Below are 24383 nucleotides of genomic sequence, written 5' to 3' on the forward strand. Positions count from 1 at the left end.
GAGGTGGACTAGTGTTAGAACTGACCCGCTGGTCTTAGAAAAAATAAGCATGGCAACCGATAAGGCTATACTGGCCCTCGAGGGAGAGGCTGGGCATTCTCCTACCCAAAATAATGTTACCAATGTCCATAATGACCTTTTTAAAGAAATAAAATGCCATTTCCTAAAACCGGCAAATAAAAAGAAGCCTGGGGCCCATAGGCCTGCTAAATGGTACAACCAAGACTGCAGGGGGGCCAGGGCCCGCCTGGGTGCCGCAATTAAGAACAATAATAAGGAGGCTACTAGGATAGCTAGGAAAGAATATAAAAACTCCATAGCTAAAGCGAAAAAAGGTTGGGATGAAGCCCATTGGAACTTGCTACAGAGTGCCAGTGATCAAAATCACTCCAGGTTATTCTGGCATATAGTTAAATGGGGTCATAACAGGCTCGAAGATGCTACTACAAACAATGTCCCCCAGGATGCTTGGGTAAAATTCTTCAGCGAGCAATATGCTTCTAGTGACCAGACTGGGGGTAGTGTACGTCCACCCTCTTCCTTGACAGAAGAAGACATTTTTATGCAGTCTGAAATATCGATTGCACTCAAAACTGTCCAACGTGGTCGTGCCCCCGGCATTGACGGGGTTCCCGCAGACGTTTTCTTAAACGATACTGCAAGATGGTGTAAATATATCCATCTGTTAATAAATTATATTGCCAGAGGTGCCGATATTCCAGAAACATGGAGGGGTGCTGTTATCATTCCGATATATAAGAAAGGAGACTGTGCTCTGCCTAGTAATTACCGCCCAATTCGTTTGATTGACACTATCCAAAAAATAGTGGGGCGAGTAATCGTTAATAGGTTGCTTGATTGGGTTGAGGATAACAACATTTTATCCCCCTATCAGGCCGGTTTTCGCAGGGCAACCAGCACTGTGGACCAAGTCTTCCGTCTCCAGCTGATCCAGTGGAGGACCGTGGTACTAGGCGGAGGCAGCCTGTATGCAGCTTTTGTTGATTTGCGGGCTGCCTTCGACCTGGTACCAAGGACAAAATTGTGGGAAGTTCTTGCGACTCTTGGGGTCCCTGGTGAACTGTTGTCCTTAATTATGCGTTTACACAAGGGCAATTTCGCTAAAATCCGCTGGGGTGGGTATGGTAACGACACCGCCGAATTCCCTGTTGAGCGTGGGGTTCGGCAGGGATGTTCAATGGCCCCCACTCTGTTCACCCTTTTTATTAACGGCGTGGTTTCTTGTATGCAAACGCAGGCAGTGGATGCTCCCTCCCTTGCAGGTGAAAAAGTTCCAATTTTAATGTTCGCCGATGATACCTTAATTTTATCAAAAACACCAGCTGGGTTGCAAAAAGCATTGGCAATATTCGATGACTTCTGTGTAGTTCACGGATTGGAGGTAAACGGGTCTAAGACAAAACTCATGGCTTTCAATCCTCACAGAAATTTTAAACCAAAAATTTCTCTGAGTGGTCGTACCCTGGAGGTTGTTAAATCCTTTACTTATCTAGGGATTCATATCTCTAATGACAACAGGTGGCAGCAACATCTTAACATTGCTACTTTAAGGCATAAACAGTTAGCAGGTACAATCATTAAGGAGCAAAAGAAATCACTCACCAAGCCCATTAAACCTCCACTGATAATTTATGAGGCAAAAGCAATAGGGTCTGCCTTGTACGGTGCGGAGTTATGGGGGCATGAAAACCTTCAGGAACTCCAAACTTCTGAAAACAAATTTTATAGGACACTGATAGGTGCCCCACAGAGCAGCCCGCTATTGCCATTAAGATACGAATTAGGTAGGAGAGCGATCTCTGATAAAGCCAAACTGCGGCCGATTTTATACTGGCGCAGGCTTTGGACTACGCCAGAGCTCTCTCACTACGCGAATGGGTTTAAAGATGTTGTTACAACCGACTGCTACAACAAAATTAAATGGTTTAAATCATTGAAGATTGCTTTGTTCGACCTAGGACTCAATGCTTTATGGACCGATCCAGCCGGGGCTTTATTCCCTTCCAAGTCCACCCTAAAAAACATTTACTGGGAACATGTTGTTAACAAGAGTATGCTTAGTATAAACAGTGGGTCTATGACCACTAGCTACTTAGAGATCAAGCTGTAACCAATTTATTAAATGTATTGGGATTACATATTAAAACCCATGGACAGGAAACTGCTTTTCCAACTGAGGGTAGGTTCCCTCCCCCTCGGTAACTTAACATCTAAATGGAAAGCAGGGGGTGTATCAACCTGTCCAGTCTGTGGGGTTGGTAATGAGACTCTTGGTCATTTTTTGTTCTCATGTCCAATGTACTCTGCACCAAGGCGAGCTTGGCTAGCTCCCATGTGCAGGAACCTAGGTACAAAAAATAGTATGGTAGCATTGCGGATTCTAAGATCTACTTCTGTCAACTGGATTATAATTGCCACTGCAATGTACCTGGGGTGGGCCTGGATTATAAGACAGAGATTGTTGGCAGGATAATCATTTATCGCTTAGTCAACTGTATTTGTTAGACACATGTCTATTCTCTGTAATAATTCAATGTAAATCCAGAGACTGCTAGACTATTGTTTATTCTCTGCAAATGTTGATTAGTTGGCCAGAGACTGCTAGACTAGTGTCTATCTCACTTTTAATGCAACATATTTATTTAACGTATCCTCGGTTGAAATTTTATGATAAGAATTTTCTTATAAATTGCCTCTTGTGATTATCACTCCGGCACTTTTTTTTAAAATTCACCTGCACTTGATATTTTAAAACGTGTATTGTTTCTTAAATATTATCTATGTGCATATGTCTAATAGACTATGTAAATTTAATTGTTTTTTTAACTAAATGTTTGTATGTCTGCTTTTATGAGTACACACTCGAATAAAGCACTTTTGAATTGTAAATGGTTTAAGCCATTTTCAAGAAATCGGCGTTTGAAGAGGCAGAGACGCTTAAAGGCATGGGCAAAGCAGCATCGGCAAAGAGGCATGGGCAAAGTGGGCGATTGCCCAGGGCCCCCTCCTTCCAAGGGGACCCCTGGGAAAGTCAACCCTCTCTCTATTTGACCTCTGCCTGTTCTATGTTTCAATCCAATCCTCTCTCCCTCTCTGCCTGCCCCTACCTCTGACTTTGTATATCTTTGCTGTGTCATCTTAAGGATTTTTTGGGGTCCCAAGAAAGACATTTCACCAGTTTTTGTGTGGCCTTATTAAAGATGAACATAATTTAGCATTACTTGGCATCATATGGGCTTCAATTAGTAGAAAATGGGTAATAAAATGTACGTTTGTCCCTAAAGGCCCCCACAGAAAATGTTTTGTACAGGGCCCCCAAATTCCTTAAAGTGACACTGTAAAATGGGTATCCAGTTGGGCATAAAGGGGTTAACATGTTAGTTATAGCTGGACTTTTGGTGTCAGATATGCTCTAATTGGTCACTTTAAAGGGGACTAGTCAATCCTGATTGGCTAGCCACAACATGAACATTATGCTGTGACAGTCATTATAGGACTAAGGGACATAGTCCCTGCGTCCTGAAAAAGAAGTAAAAAAATATAATGAGGCCGGCTTAGCACACCCTTACCCTGTTGCTATTGACATTTACACTCAGTATGTTTATGCTGTATATGACTATGCTATTACCAGTGATGTCAGCAGTACTGTAATTTAACACCTTCACTGCGGCGGCTATTCCGCCGCAGCGCTAAGGGGGCGGGGGGGGGCGCGGCGCTCACACGCTGGTGACGGAACCACTCCGTCACCAGCCTCGGTTGAGCTGTGCTCATGACGGAGCGGTTCCGTCATGGCCCCGCCTGCTCAATAGAACGTGCCACGCAGGCACGAAATCAGCGCCGCGCAGGAGCGTCGAGCAGGCCTTGACGGAACCGCTCCGTCATCAGCACAGCGCCACTGCGGCTGATGTCGGAGCGGTTCCGTCATCAGCGCAGAAGGGGTTAAGATGTCATCATTCATGTGATTTAACATGCCATGAGTGATATACTATGTGAGGTTATAAGCAGTGCATGGCGGGGGCACAAGTCATAGGTCGCTCAGCAAACTATAACTGGCGGATTTCAGGGTATCTTTTTGTTTTTTTAAACGTACGCTTTTACCTTATTTCAACACCTACCTATAATGTCAATGTAACCGTTAATATATAAATTAGCCAGTGGCGGTCACCAATGGGTAGTTATAGTTAGGTCTGCTTTTCCATAAACAGAGCGCTTTTTGGTTTGCTAATAAGTTTGGCGCTGTTTGACGAATCTTCACAAAACTTTCCCAAAAAAAGTTCCACCACCTCAGCACCTTCCTGGAAAGTTTCAAGATGCTCCATCAAGCGGGGGGGGGGGGGAGTGGCCAAGAAAAAGGTTGGACCCCAAAACGCAAAATCCTCATTCATTTTCCGTAGATTCTTTTAAGAAGCACTACAGCAAAAACTAATGAACGGAATTACACAACATTTGGCAGGAAGCTAGATCTTGGTTTAGAAAGTGTGATTTTGGGGTTATGTGTAAATCGGTCCAGTAGTTTTAAAGATATTAAGTACCAAAAATATTTATATAGCTGGACGGTTGGGTTCGAGAGACTCTCGATAGACTCCCTAAAACCCAATTTTAAAGAACAGAGCTTTCTGATTGGCCGAGGAGGCTTTATACCCTTGGGCCATCTTGCTTGTTTGCAAGGCTCGGATTGGCTGCCTCCAACATGAGGAAACATGCTGCAGGAGGCCATTACAGGAGTCAGGAACATAATATAATAAAATATAATATGATATAATATAATATAATATAATAAACAGGATAGAGATACCCTGCCTTTCCTAGTTCCAATGCAGCGGATACCCTGGGGCCAAAATATATATATTTTTTTATGTTGCGATCCCGTGGGAGTCCTGCAAGACTCGTAGGCCTCCTGCAGGATTACATTTTTTTTTTGTAAACGCCCATCGCCGTTTAAATGTATACGTGGCCCCCCTCACAGAGCCTTAATAGTCCCTGGTGACCCCATTTCCCGGGGACAAAAATGTTTTAATACGGAAGGGGGGCTCCTGGCCCACTTCCCTGAGCCTGTACCTATACCCTAGGATCTCACCCCCTGGAGCCAAGTACATTAGTTTAAGGGGAGGGGACGTGCGGCCCCCCTACCTGAGCCCAAATCGATCCCAACCACAGGGGCAAAACAATAGTTAGAGAGGAGGGGGACGTGGAGCCCTTCCTCGAGCCTTAAAAGGCCCTGGGGACTCCATCTCCCAGGGCTGCCGCTTTACCTGTGTTGTGGGTAGCCCACCCCCAGGACATGCGACTTTTTCCTGCCCCGCAGGACTGTAGACAGGGAAAGAAGTGTGCTCCCTCCCAACAGAATCTTTAAAAATGTTTCCACCAGGTGGGAGTACACTTCAGTTTCCCTGCCCGTGCGGACAGAGAAACTGGGATTGCTCCCCCCCGGGGGGGGGGGGCATTTTCAAAGATCCCGTTGGGTGGGAGTACACTCAGTGGAGTAGCTAGACCTTGTGCCGCCCATGGCAGCCCCTGCGTTTACTGCTTGTAGGAGCGGGGGTGCTGTCGATTTCTGCGACGGCCGCAGGTAGGAGGTTGGGGAGGGCACTGCCCCCAAAACTCATGCCACCCGGGTCGAACCACCTGCCCACGCCACCTTGCTTGATACGATACTGAGTACACTTCTTTCCCTGTCTACAGTTTGTGTGCCCCCTTCCCTAGTAATAGTATTTGTCCCTGGGGGATGAGTCCCCGGGCTCCACTGGGGCTTGGGGAGAGGAAGCTACACGACCCTTCCTTCGAATACATGTTTTGGCCTCATAGAATGGAGTCCCTATGTCCTCTCAGGGCTTGAGGGGAGGGGGGGGCACATGCCCCCTCCCCTAAAATCAGTGTATGGTCCCAGGAGATGGAGTCCCCAGGGCCCAATTGGGGTTGGGGGGGCTTTTTGCCCAATCCCCTATTATACCTGTTTTTGGCCCAGGGGGATGGGGTGCCAGGGGCCTCTCCAGAATCAGGGGGGGGTAGGTCTGCTCACCCCATCCCTCCAGGTCCAAAAGTGACTCTGGAAGGGGAGGCGCATATGATAGAGCAAGATTTCGCATCGCGACTTGCTCGAGTCAAGAACCTCGAAATCGTTTTACTAATTTTATGTATTTCGAATGTGCGTGTGTATCTTAGTGATGCTTGCCTATGTGTTTTATTAATACAAATAACCCTTGTAAATAAAAATGGCCGCTGCTTGAATTTTGCTTCTGCGCATGCGTTAGATATAATCACGTGACGTGACGTAGTTACAGTTTGGAGTGAAAGGGTGCGCATGCGTAATAGCCATAAGATGGCAGCTTGATGTGATAACGTGGTGAAGCTTGCGCCGCTGCTCTTGTGATATTGTCTGTTGCACTTACCCTAAATCGCATAGTATATTTTTATGATGATAAACCTGAAGTACGAAATCACAACATGTAATACATTCATTTATTTCTATGTGTTAATTTGTTTTCGCTTACTTTTCATGTGTCCTCGGCACGGAGGGGTGATGGGGGTTTGTGAGTCCATTTTGGAGTGCGGTACTGCGCAGGACCAGAAGTAGCGAGGTGCCGTTGTCACAGCGCCAAGAGAAAGACGCTGCCAAGACATGCCTGGGAAGATGCACCTTCACCCAGCCAGAGAGACCAAATTGTGCTACATTATATACAATGTATTCTTTCCTATTGTATTCAGTGCGACTTCTCATGGGAACCCCAATCTTGCTAGGCGGTACCCTAGAATGTAAATTAGGCCTTAGAAAAGTCTGTTCTGATTGGTGTGTTAACCCATCCTACCCTAGGACCAATAGAAATTGGGGATTCTGACACTTTGCAACATTGGGGGGTGGCACACTGACCCGAAAACAGTATAACTAGCCTAGGTTCACCTAGGGAATTTGTCCGACTTGTCTGAATAGCTGACCTGTCACTGACCCAATGCACTCAATAGGTGACTGAATACAGAGCGCTGCGGAGCACTCTGTCCGAATTTGACCATAGACTCTAAGGTTTTACTAAACCTTAAGTGCTGGCGGAGCACTTTGCTGGGGAGTTCGCTAACCCAATCGGGGTTCTGACTGATAGCTGCAGAGAGGGTGGAGCGCAGGCGTTGCTTCCGAACTGCGGGTGCTGGTCGTATCCTGGTGGTCCTGTCCTGATCCTAATCTGGGTTTCCTGTCCAGTCCTGGGGTGTCCAGTCTGCACCTGCTGTCCCGTTGATGTCTGTCCTTCCTGGGGGTATTCCCTGTCCTTAACTGACCCGTGGCCAGGGTTGGTTTTCACACCAGTCTAGGTAAATATCTTGCTGAAACTCTAAAACTGCACCTTTCTATTTTCTGTCTTTGCTTCAATAAAGACATACCTTTGCATATGTAAAATTTTCCATGCTTTCCGCAACCATTGCATATCCTAAAGTCATTTGCATTTAATTTCATAGCGTGTTCCTATGTTACCCTACCTTTTAGAAGTCATTTTCTCCATTTCAGTTTGCAATTTCCTGATGTGGTCTATAATTTTCACATATAAAACTGACTGAAGTAATTTTCTAGAGTTATAGCATATTCCATTTTTCACTCTTATTATAGTTGTTTAGGATTCCTAATTTCCCATTCATATTTCTGAAATACATTTCCCATAGTATAAATGTATACTTGCATAAGTTTGCCCCTTTAGAGATGTCTATTCTTGAATTCCACTTTAACCTCTACTTAGCGTGTTCCCTGTCTCACTATTTTTAGAAATCTAAATGTTTGCCCTTACTTTGGTTATGTTATGTTATGTTATGGATATGTGATTTTCGTCATCTTGATTATTGACTGCCTTTTAACTGTAAACCTTATAATTTCCGAAACTGATTTCTAGATAAAATTCTTAAAACTTCCCAGTTGTCCGTGGTCATTTGATAAATATCAAAGTTATTTAAAGTTGGGATTGTATTATTTTTTCCTGCTTTTCCTTTTACAGCTAGCTCCCTGACCCATCGTGGTCATAGGTACCCGTAACGGTGGTTGGTAAGTCGGGTACTCTAGAAACAATCGAAAGGACTCATGGTTATTGGTAGTAGATTGTAAGGTCATCTGATCAATGTATATGGTGAATTGAAGTATATGGGCCCGAAACCTAAGTGGTGAAAATATTGGTCGGGTGACCTGCGATCTCTATCAGTAATTTACTGGTAGCACAGAGGATGGTTAGGGAATAGTTAAAGGTTAGGTAGGACTAGTAAAGCTAGTAAAGTTAGATGCTGCTAGTTTAAAAAAAAAAAAAAAAAACTATTGCTGCTAAAAGTAAAGCGTTTTAGTGGACTGATCACTCACGTGGAATGCTTTGCTTTGAAAATTATGAAATGTTTTAAATTTGTTATTCTTGTTATTATATTGATATATGTACTAATCCATTCGTTTGTAAAACGTCTTCTATGTTGTCGGAAATCCCCGGGGAATTGAATAGCGAGTGGTGAATAGAATCCACTTGCTTTGAGGTCACTGGCCCAAGGAAAGTTGGTGCGGGTTAGGCAGAACTGGAAGCACTAACTAGGGTTTTCTGAATGTATGATTGAATAAATGTTAGCAACGAGGTTCATTGGCAAAATTCCTATTGGGGCATAACCTAGTGAGGGTCACACCGGAAAAGTAGCAGGTTCATCGGAGCTTGGGTGAAAGCAAAGGGGCTCGCTGGTGAAACTTTAGACTTGGATATATCCCGGAAAAGTGGATGAGTCTAGGGAAGTAGCAGGTTCTCCAATGCTTGTGTGAAGGATAGGCAGAAGAGATCTATCCTCAGTGTGTGAAAAGTAAATGGAAGTAGTTTACTTGCAGTGAAACAAAATTCTTTCCTGTCAAGACACTTGTGTACAGTGGCGAATGTGTATTCGTTGTAAAATAACCGAGCACTAGCACTTTAGAAAGAAAGAAAGTTTCCGTTACCTTGTAAAGAGGGAGTCAGGCGCGAAGCTGCTCTGACGTCACTCTGTGCCGCTCTGGGATTGGTAGACGCAGCGGGTGTGTAGCGGAGCTGGAATTGTAAAGGAGGGGTGAGTGCCGAAGCGTGAGAACTGTCTCGCGAAAGGGCCGCGCACCCATTGGACGAGAATATTTGAATCCGTGCACTTCATTGGTCGCACGAAAATAAAAGACGTATTTGGATTGGAAGTGATTTTGTAAACAAAGTCACTCGTAAAAATCGTATGTGGCATTCGTATAGACCGCATATAAGACCTGATCCTCGGTATATGGGATTTGAGAACGATCAGTGGAAAGGTGTTAAAAACGACATTATGCACGGAAACAAAGTGAAGAATTATTTCAAAAAGGACAAGCCGATTAAAACTAGAGAAGGTGTTGTCATACCGCCACCCAACACTCCCCCATCTTTCATGATGTTCGATAAAGGGTACAACACATGTGTATGGTTGGAAAACTGGGCGGAATACACGAAAGATGACGGAGTATTGGCTTTTCCGTTAGAGGGTACCTTTAACAGCAGGATTCTATTCAATCTGAGAACCCGAATGAATGATTTACATCCCAGACCTAGATTAACGCAGTACGAAGCACTAGAGGAATGGGAAATTGAGGCTTTTGAAAGGGATAAGCCCCGAATGGATAAAGGGTTAACTAAATTTTATCCAAAGTTGAAGCAGGAAACCCGAGCTAAAAAGATGAAACAGTGGAGACAGAATATGATTGTAGAAGGGCTGTTTCCAATGATGCCAGTGGGTGATCCTCCTGGGGGGGAAAAGAAGACAGAGAAGTGCAAACATTGGGTGCCTATTGGAGAGTCGGATGATGAATTGTTAGACGATATCTTTATGAGAAGTCCGCCTCCTTACAATGAAAGAAATAGACCTTGCAGTGAAGGGGATAATTCTCGAAGACTTCATCTTCAGGATGAGGCCAGATCTGCCAGTGTAGGAGGGGTTTGCCTCATACCTCCCTATACCGAGAGTTTAGGTCCTGTAGATACAAGAGATCTTTATCCAAGATTACCAGCTAGTGGGGATGCAAGATACTCCTGTGAAAGCGATTTTTTCTCGAAACCTCCCTACAAAGGTGAGGCGAGACTATCAGGTTCAGGAATACCGCTCTTACAGCCGCTATATGAAAAGGAACCAAGATCCCTAGGTACAGGAAGTTTGTTCCCAAGACCTAATTATGGTGAAGGACCAAGTGAGACACATCCCACTGCCCCGAGTTATGCTCCCACTCTGACCCCGCAGGTGTTACATGACAAATCCTTAGAGAGATTATTGGAAGAAAAGGAGTGGGAGGTTCTAGCAAAACAGAGAGCAGAGATAGTTCAGAGAATCTCCCAGTTGAATACAAGCCCTGAAGCCTTGACAATCCCAGTAACTATTGGACCAGTGGTTCCGTTGTATGGGGACCGGCAAGAGAGTCCAAAACCTCCAGTCATTACCCCAGTCATAGCACAACCCAGACCAGGACCCTTAATCTTAGATGAACAGACGAGTGAGTGCTAGTCTGAAGTCTCACTATTGGATCTGCCCATTAGGAATACAGGGCAAAGGATGCAGAAAAGACATAATCCTTTCAATACGAGGGAGATGCAAATGGAATCGACTTCGGGTACTAAGAGTGTCACGCCGATGACTCCGGAGGAAATCGAAAGATGGAGTCAAGAATTAGAGAAACAAACTCCGCAGACGAAACCTTTAGATCTCTACAAATTGAGAGTAGAAATAGAAGAGCTAATGGCAGGAAATGTAGGATTAGACAGATTAAATACCTACTCTGAAGAAGAGCTGCTGTTTATTTGCAAAAGTCTTACCCGAAATGCCCGAGTACTCCATGAGAAATTGACAGACACTGCTGCTAGCATGGGAATAGATATTTCAAAATCGAAACCCTTACAGAAACCGTACAGAGCAGATTTTTCAGACAAAGACTTGGAAAACCTGAATGTGTCAGGAAAAAAGGCACAGGTCAAGGAACTATTGACAGTGTTGCAGAAATGGGGAGATGTAGAAAGATGGAAAGCCAGGTGGGCCAAGAAGAAAGATGAGGCTAGATCTAGACAGGCGACCCCAGAATTCGTTCTAAAAGAAGCTGACAAGCCAGAGCAGTTATATCCTATGCGTGAAGTGCCAGGTGGAAAATATGTGCACGTTCCGTGGTCCAGACAGGATATTGTATCCTTTACCAATGATTTTCCAAAATTACGAGAGAAGCCTGTGGATTGGTACAGGCAGGTGGAAAGGTTTGTAAAGGTGCAAAAATGCCTGTGGAAAGGTTTGGATGGGTTCTTCGATATTGTGGTCCCAGTAGACTTAAGGACCGAGTGTAAAATAGCCATAGCTTGGCCTAGTGAGGAATACCCGAGGGACTCTAGAACAGGAGAACCCTCTAAGGAAGTGATGAAAAAATATGATCAGGTATTTCAGCATCTGAAGCTAAAAGTGCTCGCAAAAGAAACTGATTGGACCAAGATAGATAGAACCACGCAGGAAAGGGACGAGACTGTGCATTCCTTTTATGAAAGGCTGTTGCAGGTGTTCAAAACATACAGAGGTATAGATAACATCGAAATGAAGGACATGACGCATTTTATTTACAGGTTTGTAAACGGTTTAAGACCCGAAATTTGCCAGTGGATAAAAGATAACAAAATCTGTTGGCAGTCCAAGAAAATGGATGAGGTCCTACGGTACCCAAAGTACTGTGAGGACGAAATGGCAGAAAAGAAAAAGGCTTTGAAGGAGAAAGTGATGTGGGCACAAGTAAAGCTCGCAGAACAGCAGGAAAAGCAATTGAATAAGTTAAATAAAACTACTCAGAACCAAGGCCCTGGGGGTGGGGGAAAGCCACGAGCAAAAATGAGCAGATAGGAAGCTAAAAAGAAATTTCCCTGCCACCAGTGCGGAGAAATTGGACATTGGAGAGACGAGTGTCCGTATTTACAGCATGATAATACCCAAACCCCTGATTTAATTCCACAGACGCAGAATGAAAAACCAAGAAAGACCCAGCAGCAGCTAAAACGATTCAAGTGCCCTGAGCGCCAAAACCTAGTTTTAAGGGAAAATCACCGCAGGGTGACGACGTAGAGATCTGGGGAGGCAATGAGAACAGAAATGCAGCAACTTCGCAGTATTTGTTAAATGACACCTTTTTCTGTGACGACCAGTACTGACGGGGCCTGAGAGGGGAGGACAAGGAGTGTGTACTTGGCGCCTCCTTGCCGGTAGACAAGTCAGGGCCATACATTGAAGGAAAGGTTGATGGAAATGATGTCACCTTTCTGTTGGACACTGGTGCTACCCGTTCTACTGTGAGAACAGCGGACGTTCCAAACCTACCCCTCTCGGGAGAAGCAATCCAGGTAGTAGGTGTATCTAATCAATTGATTAGTACCCCCGTTACAGAACCCATGGAGATCTCAATAGGGAACTTCAAGGAAATGCACAGATTTGTCGTCTGTGATACCAGTCCAGTGAACTTACTGGGACGTGATTTGCTGTGCAAAATGAACTGCACAATCTTTTGCACACCAAAGGGCGTCGAAATTCAGACCCCAGATGAAGATGGTATCTACAAATTAATGTTAGTCAGACCTGACTCAGAAATTAAACGAATGACTATACAGGACTTACCTGAAGAACTTCAACAGACAGTGAAACCAGAAGTATGGGACTTTACAGGAAAGGATGTAGGATTAATGGCCAATGTAGACCCAATACAAATAGCCATGAAAGAAAATGCAGTTTACCCAAATACTAAGCCTTACAGAATGAGTGCCGAAGTAAGAGCAGGAGTTGCCATTGAAATACAGAAATTGCTAGAAGCAAACATCATACAAGAAGTGATGAGTAGCCCGTGTAATTCCCCCATAATTGGAATCAAGAAACCTAGTGGCAAGTACAGAGTAGTGCAGGACCTGAGAAGGGTAAACAAGATTGTGGTTCCTTGCTGTCCTATTGTCCCGAACCCCGCAGTGATCCTGTATCAGATTCCCTGCGATGCTGAGTGGTTCACTGTGATAGACCTATGTCACGCATTCTTTTCGATCCCATTGCATCCAGACAGCAAATTTCTTTTCTCATTTGCTTTCAACAGTCACGTGTATGTTTGGAATCGTGTCCCCCAGGGGTACACAGAAAGCCCCTCTATCTTTAATCAGATCTTGAAAAAATGCCTTGAAACTTTAGCCTTACCTGGGAAGTCTGTTTTGGTGCAATACATTGACGACCTCTTGGTGGCGTCCAAAAGTCATAGGGATTGCGTGATTGACACCATTGCCCTACTGAATCACCTAGGCGAAAAGGGACATAAAGTGGCCCCTGAAAAATTGCAGTTCTGTTCAAAATCGGTGAAATATCTGGGGCACCAGATAGAAAAGGGAATCAGAAAAGTCACCTCAGAGAGAGTCAGAATAATTCAAAAGATGCAGTTACCCCGTACTCAGAAAGAAGTCAGAATGTTCCTGGGAGTTGTAGGTTACTGCAGGCAATGGATTGTGGGATTCGCAGTCCATGCAAAGCCTTTGATAAAAATGACAAAGAAAGGAGCACAGGACCCTGTGGAATGGGATGATGAAAGCTTAACAGCATTCACTAAATTACGAGATTGTCTGTGTACAGCCCCTGCTTTAGGGATGCCTGACTATTCTAAGGACTTTGCCCTGTTCTGTGACACACGGGATAATTGTGTTTTGTCAGTCCTAACTCAGGAGCATGGCTTGACCAGACGACCCGTGGCATATTTCTCAGCCACTTTGGATCCAGTAGCTGCTGGATTACCTGGGTGTTTGAAAGCAGTAGCTGCAACCTGCACAAGTTTAGAACAGAGTGAATCCATTGTAATGGGACATCCTGTCACTGTGTATGTTCCCCATGCAGTTGTAATTTTGCTGACCCGAACTAAGACTCAGTATCTCACCCCTAGTCGGCTGACTAAATACGAGAGGATTCTTGTGGGTGCTGCAAATGTGGCCATTACTCGGTGTAATATCTTGAACCCAGCCACTCTACTCCCTGACTCAATGATTATGGAAGATGGGGGAGAAAACGAGCATGACTGCATTAACCTGACAGAGTTCAGTACCAAACCTCGCCCAGACATTAAAGAAACACCCTTGCCTGTACATGATGAGGAATGGTTTGTGGATGGTTCATGCATGAGACACGAACTTGTAGGCCTAAGTGCTGCATACGCTGTGGTCACACTAGACAAAATTGAAGAAGCATCCTGTTTATTTGGGATAAAGTCTGCACAAATAGCCGAATTGATTGCTCTGGTAAGAGCTTGTAAATTGGGAAAAGACAAAAGAATAACAGTGTATACTGACAGTCAGTACTGTTATGGGGTTGTGCACGACTTTGGCCAATTATGGCTACAAAGAGAATTCCTGACTTCATCAGGTACCCCCATTCGAAATGGAAAGATTGTACAAGATCTTCTAGAGGCAATCCAATTACCGAAAGAATTGGCAGTGGTCAAATGTGTTGCTCATAAAAAGGGCCTTGACCCTGTATCTTTGGGAAATGATTTTGCTGATCGAGTGGCAAAACAATGTGCTATGGATCGCATGTCAATAAATATCAGACTGGGAGGGACTGGAAACAGCTGCCAACTTATGGTGTTTGAAGAAGTGCCTACCTGGGATGAAGTGAGAGATTGGCAGTATGCTGTGCCAGCGAAAGAGCAAGAGAAGTGGAGGAAACTTGGTTGTCGACCAAGACGTGAGGATGGTGTCATTGTGGGCCCAAATGGTATGCCTGTGTTACCTAGGCACCTGCTCGCCACTATGGCAAGGCTAATACATGGAGACTCTCACACTCGTAGGGATGCCATGGTTCTGGTATTTCAACAGACCTGGTATAATCCGAAGTTCAGGAAGGTAGCAGAATCCCTTTGCCAGAGGTGCTTGACGTGTCAACAGTTCAACGCTGGCAAAGGAACAGTAGTTGAGCTGGGAAAAATTGGGAAATCAGGGGGTCCCTTTGTGAGAATACAGATTGACTTTATCACCATGCCTCGTTGCGAGGGAAAAAGATATGTCCTTGTCATTGTCTGCCTATTTTCAAAATGGGTGGAAGCTTACCCTGCCACACAGAGTGACGCCCTAACCGTAGCCAAACTGTTACTGAAATAATTGATACTTAGGTTCGGGGTTCCAGTCATTATTGAATCAGATAGAGGCGGACATTTTCAGAATGAGGTAATTGCTCAGCTCTGTAAAGCATTTGGAATCACACAAAAGCTGCCCTGTGCAGATCGTCCAGAGGCTTCTGGAGTAGTAGAGCAAATAAATGGCACTATAAAATCAAGGTTGGCAAAAATGTGTGACTCTACTGGCATGAATTGGATTACTGCCTTGCCTCTTGTTCTGATGGGACTCAGAAGTATTCCAGACCGGAAAACAGGCCTGAGCCCCCATGAAATCCTAATGGGAAGAGTGATGAGACAAGCATGGGTGCCAGGGTACAAACTGTTGAGCATTACTGATGATTTGGTACTTGAGTACTGCAAGCAACTTGGTGACCAAGTGCGTTCTATCTCTCGCCAGATTGGGGAAGACGCCGTCGCCAACCCGACAACTCCAGTTCACAAATTGGTTTGTGGTGACTGGGTTAGAATCAAGAAGCATACTCGTTCGAGTTGCCTTGCACCGAGGTGGGGGAAAAAGCGCCAGATAATACTGGTGACCACAACAGCGGTGAAGTGTGCAGGCGTTCCCAAGTGGATCCATGCCAGCCATACACAGAAGGTAAATCCGGACAAAGAACCTGGAGCTGAAGGTTGTCCAGCTGAGGGGTCTGCAGACGTCGGTCCTGAAGTAGCTGATGACGAACAGCCGAGCACCAGCCAAGATGATTGGATACCCATAATCGATCTAACCGAAGACCCAATCAGAACAAGAGAGCGAACCTACGAAGATAGAGAGTGGAATAGAGAGGAAGAGATAGGCACAGGCGAAGACCCTCAGATTATTGAGATTCACGTCAAGTCTGAGGACGAAGAGGAAGGTCAGACAGGGACAGAACAGGTGATTGACACACCTCCACTAACTCCTGAAATCGAAAAGGGACAGACTAGAACTAGTGTAAAAGTTTGAGCAGAAGAAAATCAAGGGATCGAAGTGCTTGAACAGGATCAGATAGAATTAGAAGAACGTGTTCAGGACACAGAAACAGAGACATTCGAAAGCCAAACCCAAAATACACCTGAACCAGGCCAGCTTAGAAACCAGGCAGAAGAAATAGATACAAGACCTGGGACTAGTCAGACAGGAAGGGAAGAGACAGAAGAAGTGCCACAAACCAATGAAAATAAAAGAGCATTAGAAGAAAGCCAACTCACAGTGCCAGCTAAAAGACTCAAGAAAAAGAAAAATATCGAACCAAGATACATTAAGAGACTAAGACTAAGAATAAAAACAGTAGAAGAGAAACTTGCTGACAGACGGAAAAGTATACGAATAGCAGAGCAAGCTGGAGAAAGTTCCAAGAGAAGGAGTGATCGAATAAAAAGACTGAACGAAAAATACCAGGATCCTGAATGGACATACCTAGTTTTGGAAGAATTTGAGGATCTTGATATCTCTGACGAAAGTGACGGAGAACGGATTGCTGATCTGTCTGCCGAAGAAGACGAACTCACCTGAAGTTGTGCAGAGTAAGCTACCTGTGCACATTAACAGAGAGGGGTTGTAAACTTCTTCTGAGCAAAATGTCTGATTCAAGAGTGAATGGAAGGCCTAGTCGCAGTTGTTGCAAAACATGCTGCAAAGTATGTATATGTAGTATAGCAATAGTAATAATAATATGGATAGGACTAACAGTTTTCATTCCTTTTATGGTAAGCAAAAATACTAATATTAACCCTACTGAGACTATTGACACTGAAGAACTGACAACACGAAGTGTAGAAAGACGCGAAAAAGCACTCAGACAAACAAAACGAGACTTAGAAGCATCAGATGAGGAAGGACTACATTATCATGGAGTTAAGAACCAGACTCATTTAAATGTTTTCGCAAACCTGTTAGTACATTATGTAGAAACTATGGAAATAGAAGACTGCTATGTCTGCATGAAGCTACCTACTTCTGTAGCTGAAGGCATGACTTATCACCACCTACCTTTGACTTACGGAATTTCCTGTAGTATTTTAGCAAGCTTATTTTACAAAAGAGGACCATTACAGTACTATTACTCTAACTCAGACGTGATATTTTCTGAACTTCCTATACGTGGAAATCTGAATCCTGTACATACTAAAAGTGACGTTACACGCTATATGGGAGAATACTTTCTGACTATAGGTACCATAGACCTAAATGACGCACACAGGGACAACTTGACCTGTTCATTACATGAACAAGAGAAAATATTTTTGAACATGGCAGAGAAAAGGAGGGAGAGTTTCCAAAGAAAGGCAAATGACAAAAGACAGAAAACCCCAAAATGGGCTGAGGACATGGAAAGCACCTCAAATGGCGGGGCAGGGCCTGCTTTGTTGCTGGATTTGGAAAGGAAAGGGAAACTCTGTCTTCATCGCGAGAAGACTAGTTATTATAATAACATTTTCATTGGTTCCAGTCAATGTGAACACAATTACAAGGTAATTGGGGGTGGGGTTTCAAAAATGGGTCAGAACCTGTGTTTCCTGGAATTTATTATATATGTGGGAACAAGGCTTATTTCAAATTGCCGGATCACTGGTATGGAAGCTGCTACTTTGGCATTGTTTTCCCGAAAATATACCATGTGAATGAAATTGCTGGAAGCAATGAAAACACTAATGGCTTAGTGCGTAGTAAAAGAGAAAGCGTAGGAGAAATAATGGGTAGTATTTTTAGTGCACTGATACCTGGAGTGGGAGTGGTTCTGAACACTCACAGAATTTGCAAATTATCCACAATAGTGGATGTGCTGTCTACTGACACAGCTCATGGATTTCTGTTGGTCAATACCGAAATTGTTGCGATCAGATCAATGGTTTTGCAGAACAGACTTGCGCTTGATACTTTCTTAGCAAAAGAGGGCGGAGTCTGCCGGATGTTGAAGGCGCAACATTGTTGCACTTACATTCCGGACAAAAGTGTACAGCTCAAAAGATATGTGAAAAACATTACTAATTTGGAAAAGGAACTCAAACCACTAGAGGTTGACAGTGCCTGGAAGAGACTGGTTGATGGTCTCTCCAATGTAGGTCATTGTTATGTTATGTTATGTTAATATTTTTTATTAGGCGCACACCTGCTCCAGCGAAGGAGCATCCTGGCGCCCGACAAGCAAAAAACATAACACTACCAACAAAAAACAGGGAAAAAACGACTACAGGGAGATTAGAATAAAAAAGTTTTGATGGCTTTCCTAAAATGTAAAAGATCCTCCAGCATACGAATCTCAGCCGGAAGGGAATTCCAGATGGCCGCAGCCTTCACACGGAAGGATCGGCCACCGGCTCGACACAGCTTAAAACGGGGGACCACGGCCAGGGCCTGGCCCAAAGATCGTAAAGAGCGTGCCGGGACATAAAGGGACAGGAGATCAGACAGAATCTGAGGGGCAGTGCCTTTCAGAATTTTAAAAGCCAAACACAAAACCTTAAAGTGAATCCTCATCTTCACCGGCAACCAGTGCAGGGAGCGGAGAACATTGGAGACGGAACAGTATCTTGGTAGGCCTACTATTGCTCTGGCTGCAGCGTTTTGAACCCGCTGCAGACGGGTAATTTCTGCCTGGTTAGCGCCCACCAGGAGAGAACTGGCGTAATCATGCCGGGAGATTACCGTTGCCTGAATCACCAGCTGCCTGGTCGGGGCATCGAAAAATTTAAGGACTGGTCTTAGGCCCCGGAGAACGCCAAAACAACAGGCCGCGTTTTTTTTGGTATGGGCAACAAAGTTAAGGCTGCTGTCCAGCCAAACTCCCAGGTTTTTTAATTCTGAGACCGGGGTAGGTGATGGTCCCAGTTCCGCAGGCCACCAGCTGTCCCCCCAAAGCTCCGCTCTCTTTCCGACAATCATAACCTCGGTCTTAGATGCGTTAAGCTGGAGACAGTGCGCCGTCATCCAGCTGTCCACCGCCTTCAGTCCATTCTGAAACCTGGGGGCATCAGCCTCCGCATCCCCGCTGAGAGTAACCGCCAGCTGAGTGTCATCGGCATACGAGACCATAATAAGGCCCCACTGCCTTGCGACCTCAGCCAGCGGTCTCACGTATAGATTAAATAACGTGGGACTCAGCGAGGATCCCTGCGGAACCCCCATGGCCAGCGGATGGAATTTGGACTGAAAGGGAGGGATGGCCACGCTAAAGGAACGATCGTCGAGGAAGGAGCGGAACCACTGCAGGGCCTGTACCCCGACACCAATCTCCTCCAACCGGTGCAACAGAATGCTGTGAGAGACGGTGTCAAAGGCGGCGCTGAGGTCTAATAATACCAGCGCCGCCGTCTGACCAGCATCCAGCACCGTACGCAGGTGTTCCACCATCGCAAGAAGAGCCGTTTCCGTGCTGTGCCCAGCACGGAAGCCATTCTGCGTGGGATCGAGGACATTGGCCCGAGCGAGATGTTCTGACAGGGCCAAGTTAACATGCGCCTCTGCCACCTTCGCCGCCCAAGGAAGTAATGAAATCGGTCGGTAGCTCTCGGGTTTCACGGGATCCATCGAAGGCTTCTTCAGGATTGGAGAAACCACCGCCTGCTTCCATTTGATCGTAACCACACCCGAGGTCAGTGAAAGGTTAATCAAGGAGCACACTGCGGATCGACCCAGGAAAGACTGGTCCCTAAAAAGAGCTGATCTTACTGGATCAGAGGGAGAACCCGACTTGATCTGCGCCGCAAGTTTGTTAAATCCCTCCGGAAGTAACGGAGGAAAGGAGTGCAGTGTGGTGTGTCCTTGAGTGCCTTCTTGAGTTCCCGGGTAGTGCCCAATAGCCGGAAAAGCCTGATAAATAACTTGAACCTTCTCCAAAAAGAAGAGACCTAGTGCCTCACAGTGGGAGATGGAGCCAACTGCCGGGGAGGTAGTTCTTTTCGCCAAAAGATCTTTAACGGCTTTAAATATAGTCTTGGACGGGTTCGAGCTATTGCGGAATTCCAGTGCATAAAACGCCGCACGAGTTTTACAAATAGCTCGATGATAGGTCTTGACGGAAGCAACGTACGCGGCTTTCATGTCAGCATCATACGTCTTCCGCCAGGCTCTCTCCGCCCGTCTACAGCTCCCCTTCAAGACACGCAACGCCCCATCATACCATAGGCTCGGATCTCTGGTGCTCAATTTCGTAACCAGCTTCCACGTCATCCAGCGGGCACAACGGCACTTCCTGTAGAAGCCGGTTTGCTAGTTTAGGTAAAAGCTTATTGTTTAAGGTACTGATGCCAATTGGAGTGATAGGGTTTATCCTATTTCTCATATTCGTCTGTTGCAAATGTCGCAAACACACAAAGAAGTACCCAGTGAATGCTAGAGGTGTGAAAAGAAGTATGGATGAACTCGAATTAGAAGAAATGAATAATCAAATTTACAAAAGGGTGAAAAATTCTCACCCTACCAAAAATGAGAAAGAGAAACTGAATCGCCTGTTGGAGGAGATAGAGTTGTACAAAGTGTGAAAGAAAGTTGGCATCTGGTTCCGTTATTTTGTGATGATAGTAAATATCATCAAAGGGGGGATTGATAGAGCAAGATTTCGCATCGCGACTTGCTCGAGTCAAGAACCTCGAAATCTGTTATAATCCTGTAATCCCAATTTTTCGTTTTACTAATTTTATGTATTTCGAATGTGCGTGTGTATCTTAGTGATGCTTGCCTATGTGTTTTATTAATACAAATAACCCTTGTAAATAAAAATGGCCGCTGCTTGAATTTTGCTTCTGCGCATGCGTTAGATATAATCACGTGACGTGACGTAGTTACAGTTTGGAGGGAAAGGGTGCGCATGCGTAATAGCCATAAAATGGCAGCTTGATGTGATAACGTGGTGAAGCTTGCGCCGCTGCTCTTGTGATATTGTCTGTTGCACTTACCCTAAATCGCATAGTATATTTTTATGATGATAAACCTGAAGTACGAAATCACAACATGTAATACATTCATTTATTTCTATGTGTTAATTTGTTTTCGCTTACTTTTCATGTGTCCTCGGCACGGAGGGGTGATGGGGGTTTGTGAGTCCATTTTGGAGTGCGGTACTGCGCAGGACCAGAAGTAGCGAGGTGCCGTTGTGACAGCGCCAAGAGAAAGACGCTGCCAAGACATGCCTGGGAAGATGCACCTTCACCCAGCCAGAGAGACCAAATTGTGCTACATTATATACAATGTATTCTTTCCTATTGTATTCAGTGCGACTTCTCATGGGAACCCCAATCTTGCTAGGCGGTACCCTAGAATGTAAATTAGGCCTTAGAAAAGTCTGTTCTGATTGGTGTGTTAACCCATCCTACCTTAGGACCAATCGAAATTGGGGATTCTGACACTTTGCAACATTGGGGGGTGGTACACTGACCCGAAAACAGTATAACTAGCCTAGGTTCACCTAGGGAATTTGTCCGACTTGTCTGAATAGCTGACCTGTCACTGACCCAACGCACTCAATAGGTGACTGAATACAGAGCGCTGCGGAGCACTCTGTCCGAATTTGACCATAGACTCTAAGGTTTTACTAAACCTTAAGTGCTGGCGGAGCACTTTGCTGGGGAGTTCGCTAACCCAATCGGGGTTCTGACTGATAGCTGCAGAGAGGGTGGAGCGCAGGCGTTGCTTCCGAACTGCGGGTGCTGGTCGTATCCTGGTGGTCCTGTCCTGATCCTAATCTGGGTTTCCTGTCCGGTCCTGGGGTGTCCAGTCTGCACCTGCTGTCCCGTTGATGTCTGTCCTTCCTGGGGGTATTCCCTGTCCTTAACTGACCCGTGGCCAGGGTTGGTTTTCACACCAGTCTAGGTAAATATCTTGCTGAAACTCTAAAACTGCACCTTTCTATTTTCTGTCTTTGCTTCAATAAAGACATACCTTTGCATATGTAAAATTTTCCATGCTTTCCGCAACCATTGCATATCCTAAAGTCATTTGCATTTAATTTCATAGCGTGTTCCTATGTTACCCTACCTTTTAGAAGTCATTTTCTCCATTTCAGTTTGCAATTTCCTGATGTGGTCTATAATTTTCACATATAAAACTGACTGAAGTAATTTTCTAGAGTTATAGCATATTCCATTTTTCACTCTTATTATAGTTGTTTAGGATTCCTAATTTCCCATTCATATTTCTGAAATACATTTCCCATAGTATAAATGTATACTTGCATAAGTTTGCCCCTTTAGAGATGTCTATTCTTGAATTCCACTTTAACCTCTACTTAGCGTGTTCCCTGTCTCACTATTTTTAGAAATCTAAATGTTTACCCTTACTTTGTTCCTTTATGGATATGTGATTTTCGTCATCTTGATTATTGACTGCCTTTTAACTGTAAACCTTATAATTTCCGAAACTGATTTCTAGATAAAATTCGTAAAACTTCCTAGTTGTCCGTGGTCATTTGATAAATATCAAAGTTATTTAAAGTTGGGATTGTATTATTTTTTCCTGCTTTTCCTTTTACAGCTAGCTCCCTGACCCATCGTGGTCATAGGTACCCGTAACGGTGGTTGGTAAGTCGGGTACTCTAGAAACAATCGAAAGGACTCATGGTTATTGGTAGTAGATTGTAAGGTCATCTGATCAATGTATATGGTGAATTGAAGTATATGGGCCCGAAACCTAAGTGGTGAAAATATTGGTCGGGTGACCTGCGATCTCTATCACATACACCCCCTCCCCTTTCTAAAAACAAAAAGCCAGGTTCTGGCCACGGGCCAGCCCTGTAACCACCCCCTCGCACACAGCCGAAGGCCATGTGCTCCAGGAGTTGGGCTTACATTTGGTAATTAGCTGTGCATGGTGAGGTTGTGTGTTACAGTATTTTTAGGGCACAAGTTATAGTTACTTGAGATAACTAGAACTGATGCATTTCAGTCGTTTTTTTTTGTTTAAAACATTATGGTGACACTGAAATCTTCACTTAACTATAACGTTACTTTAAACTTAGTTTTTTCAGTAAAAAAATAAATATATATATATATATATACACACACACACACACACCCAGACATCTCTTCATGCCGTTTAAGGCACCCCAGTGAGTGCACCTACCATCTGTGCGCTGTTTCTGTGGTTCCAATAAAGATAGTCACTGCCCAGAGCACACAGAAGTCTTTCTTGGACACACGAGGAGCAGCTAACATTTCTGGCAGCGGGCATGTTCAATTGCCCCATGCCATCTCCACTGGCGGCGTGAAGTCTCGTGCACAGCATGCATCAGACACATGTGTGCAACCACAACCTACAGTCCACACACATTCGAGTAAATGCACTTTCCAAGACCTTAGCAACAGAACGCGAACTTTTCTTCATGGGTGTCATAGATTTGTAAACATACGATACTTTAAAGAATGAAACCTGCAGATCTGAATCGTCGAAGGGCCAAGGATGACAGCTGGTGTTGCGGAATGCTGCACTCATCAGTATGTAGCGCCTGAGCGCTGGAGTCTAGGCGCTGGGAGTGGATGGACAGGGCATGCGCTGATCCTTACCCCGTGCCGCGTCCACCAGTCTGCTGGCCTCTCCCAGTCGGCGATGGGTCGCTGCCCCTGGGCCAGTGGCCCCCGCCAGCACCAGTGGTCACTGGGCCTGTCCCCCTTCCATCCACCAGCCGCCGGGCGTCAAACATCAGAGGGGCGAGGACCCCCCGCCTCCTCCATCCCCCACCAGGTACCAGGAGCTCTGGAGCCCTCAGAATCCCGGCCTCCTGCCTCTGTTTGCTGTCACCTGGAGACGGTCGCCATGGCAGCAGGACACACAGCCAATGGCTGCCGCTGGTTCTCACCATGTGCACCGGCTTCTCAGGGCGCATCCTGCCCGGTCAGACCAGTTCATGTCTGGGGTCGGCGACCACTCTGAGAAGCCCCTCTGAAGCGCTATAAAAAGACACGTGCTCTTCAGTGATGTAGTAAACAGACATTGGCAAAGACAATCGAGCTGGCTTTTCTATGGAGAAAAGATGTACAAAACTTCAGAAAGACACACTGTGGGAAGGTTTTCCCAATCTGGCCAAGAAAGGCTCGTTAAACTGGTATCACAAAGGTAGCAGAGGTGCAAGCGTCCCTCGCACCCAGGACAAGCGCAGAAACACTGCAAGGCTACCTCACACACAACAGGTATGAAACAGGAAGCCAAGCTGCATACTGCCTCTACACACAGCTGAGATGCAACGCAGGGGCTGCCATCACACACAGAATGTGCACAGCAGTGGCGCAGGTTTTCTGCACAGAACAGGAGTCG

The 24383-nt window shown here is 45.2% G+C and overlaps 1 protein-coding gene across 1 annotated transcript in view; it reads right to left on the reverse strand.

The window, feature by feature from the left end:
• Nucleotides 1-23835, reverse strand: part of TTLL3 (tubulin tyrosine ligase like 3) — a 162469-nt gene extending 138634 nt beyond the window's left edge. The window contains exon 1 of the mRNA XM_078661848.1: nucleotides 23636-23835. The gene's annotated coding sequence lies outside the window, so the exon portion shown is untranslated. The remainder of the gene's footprint in view (nucleotides 1-23635) is intronic.
• Nucleotides 23836-24383: the final 548 nt, after the last annotated feature.

Source organism: Lissotriton helveticus, chromosome 9, assembly GCF_964261635.1.
Source record: "Lissotriton helveticus chromosome 9, aLisHel1.1, whole genome shotgun sequence".
Taxonomy (NCBI): Eukaryota; Metazoa; Chordata; class Amphibia; order Caudata; family Salamandridae; genus Lissotriton; species Lissotriton helveticus.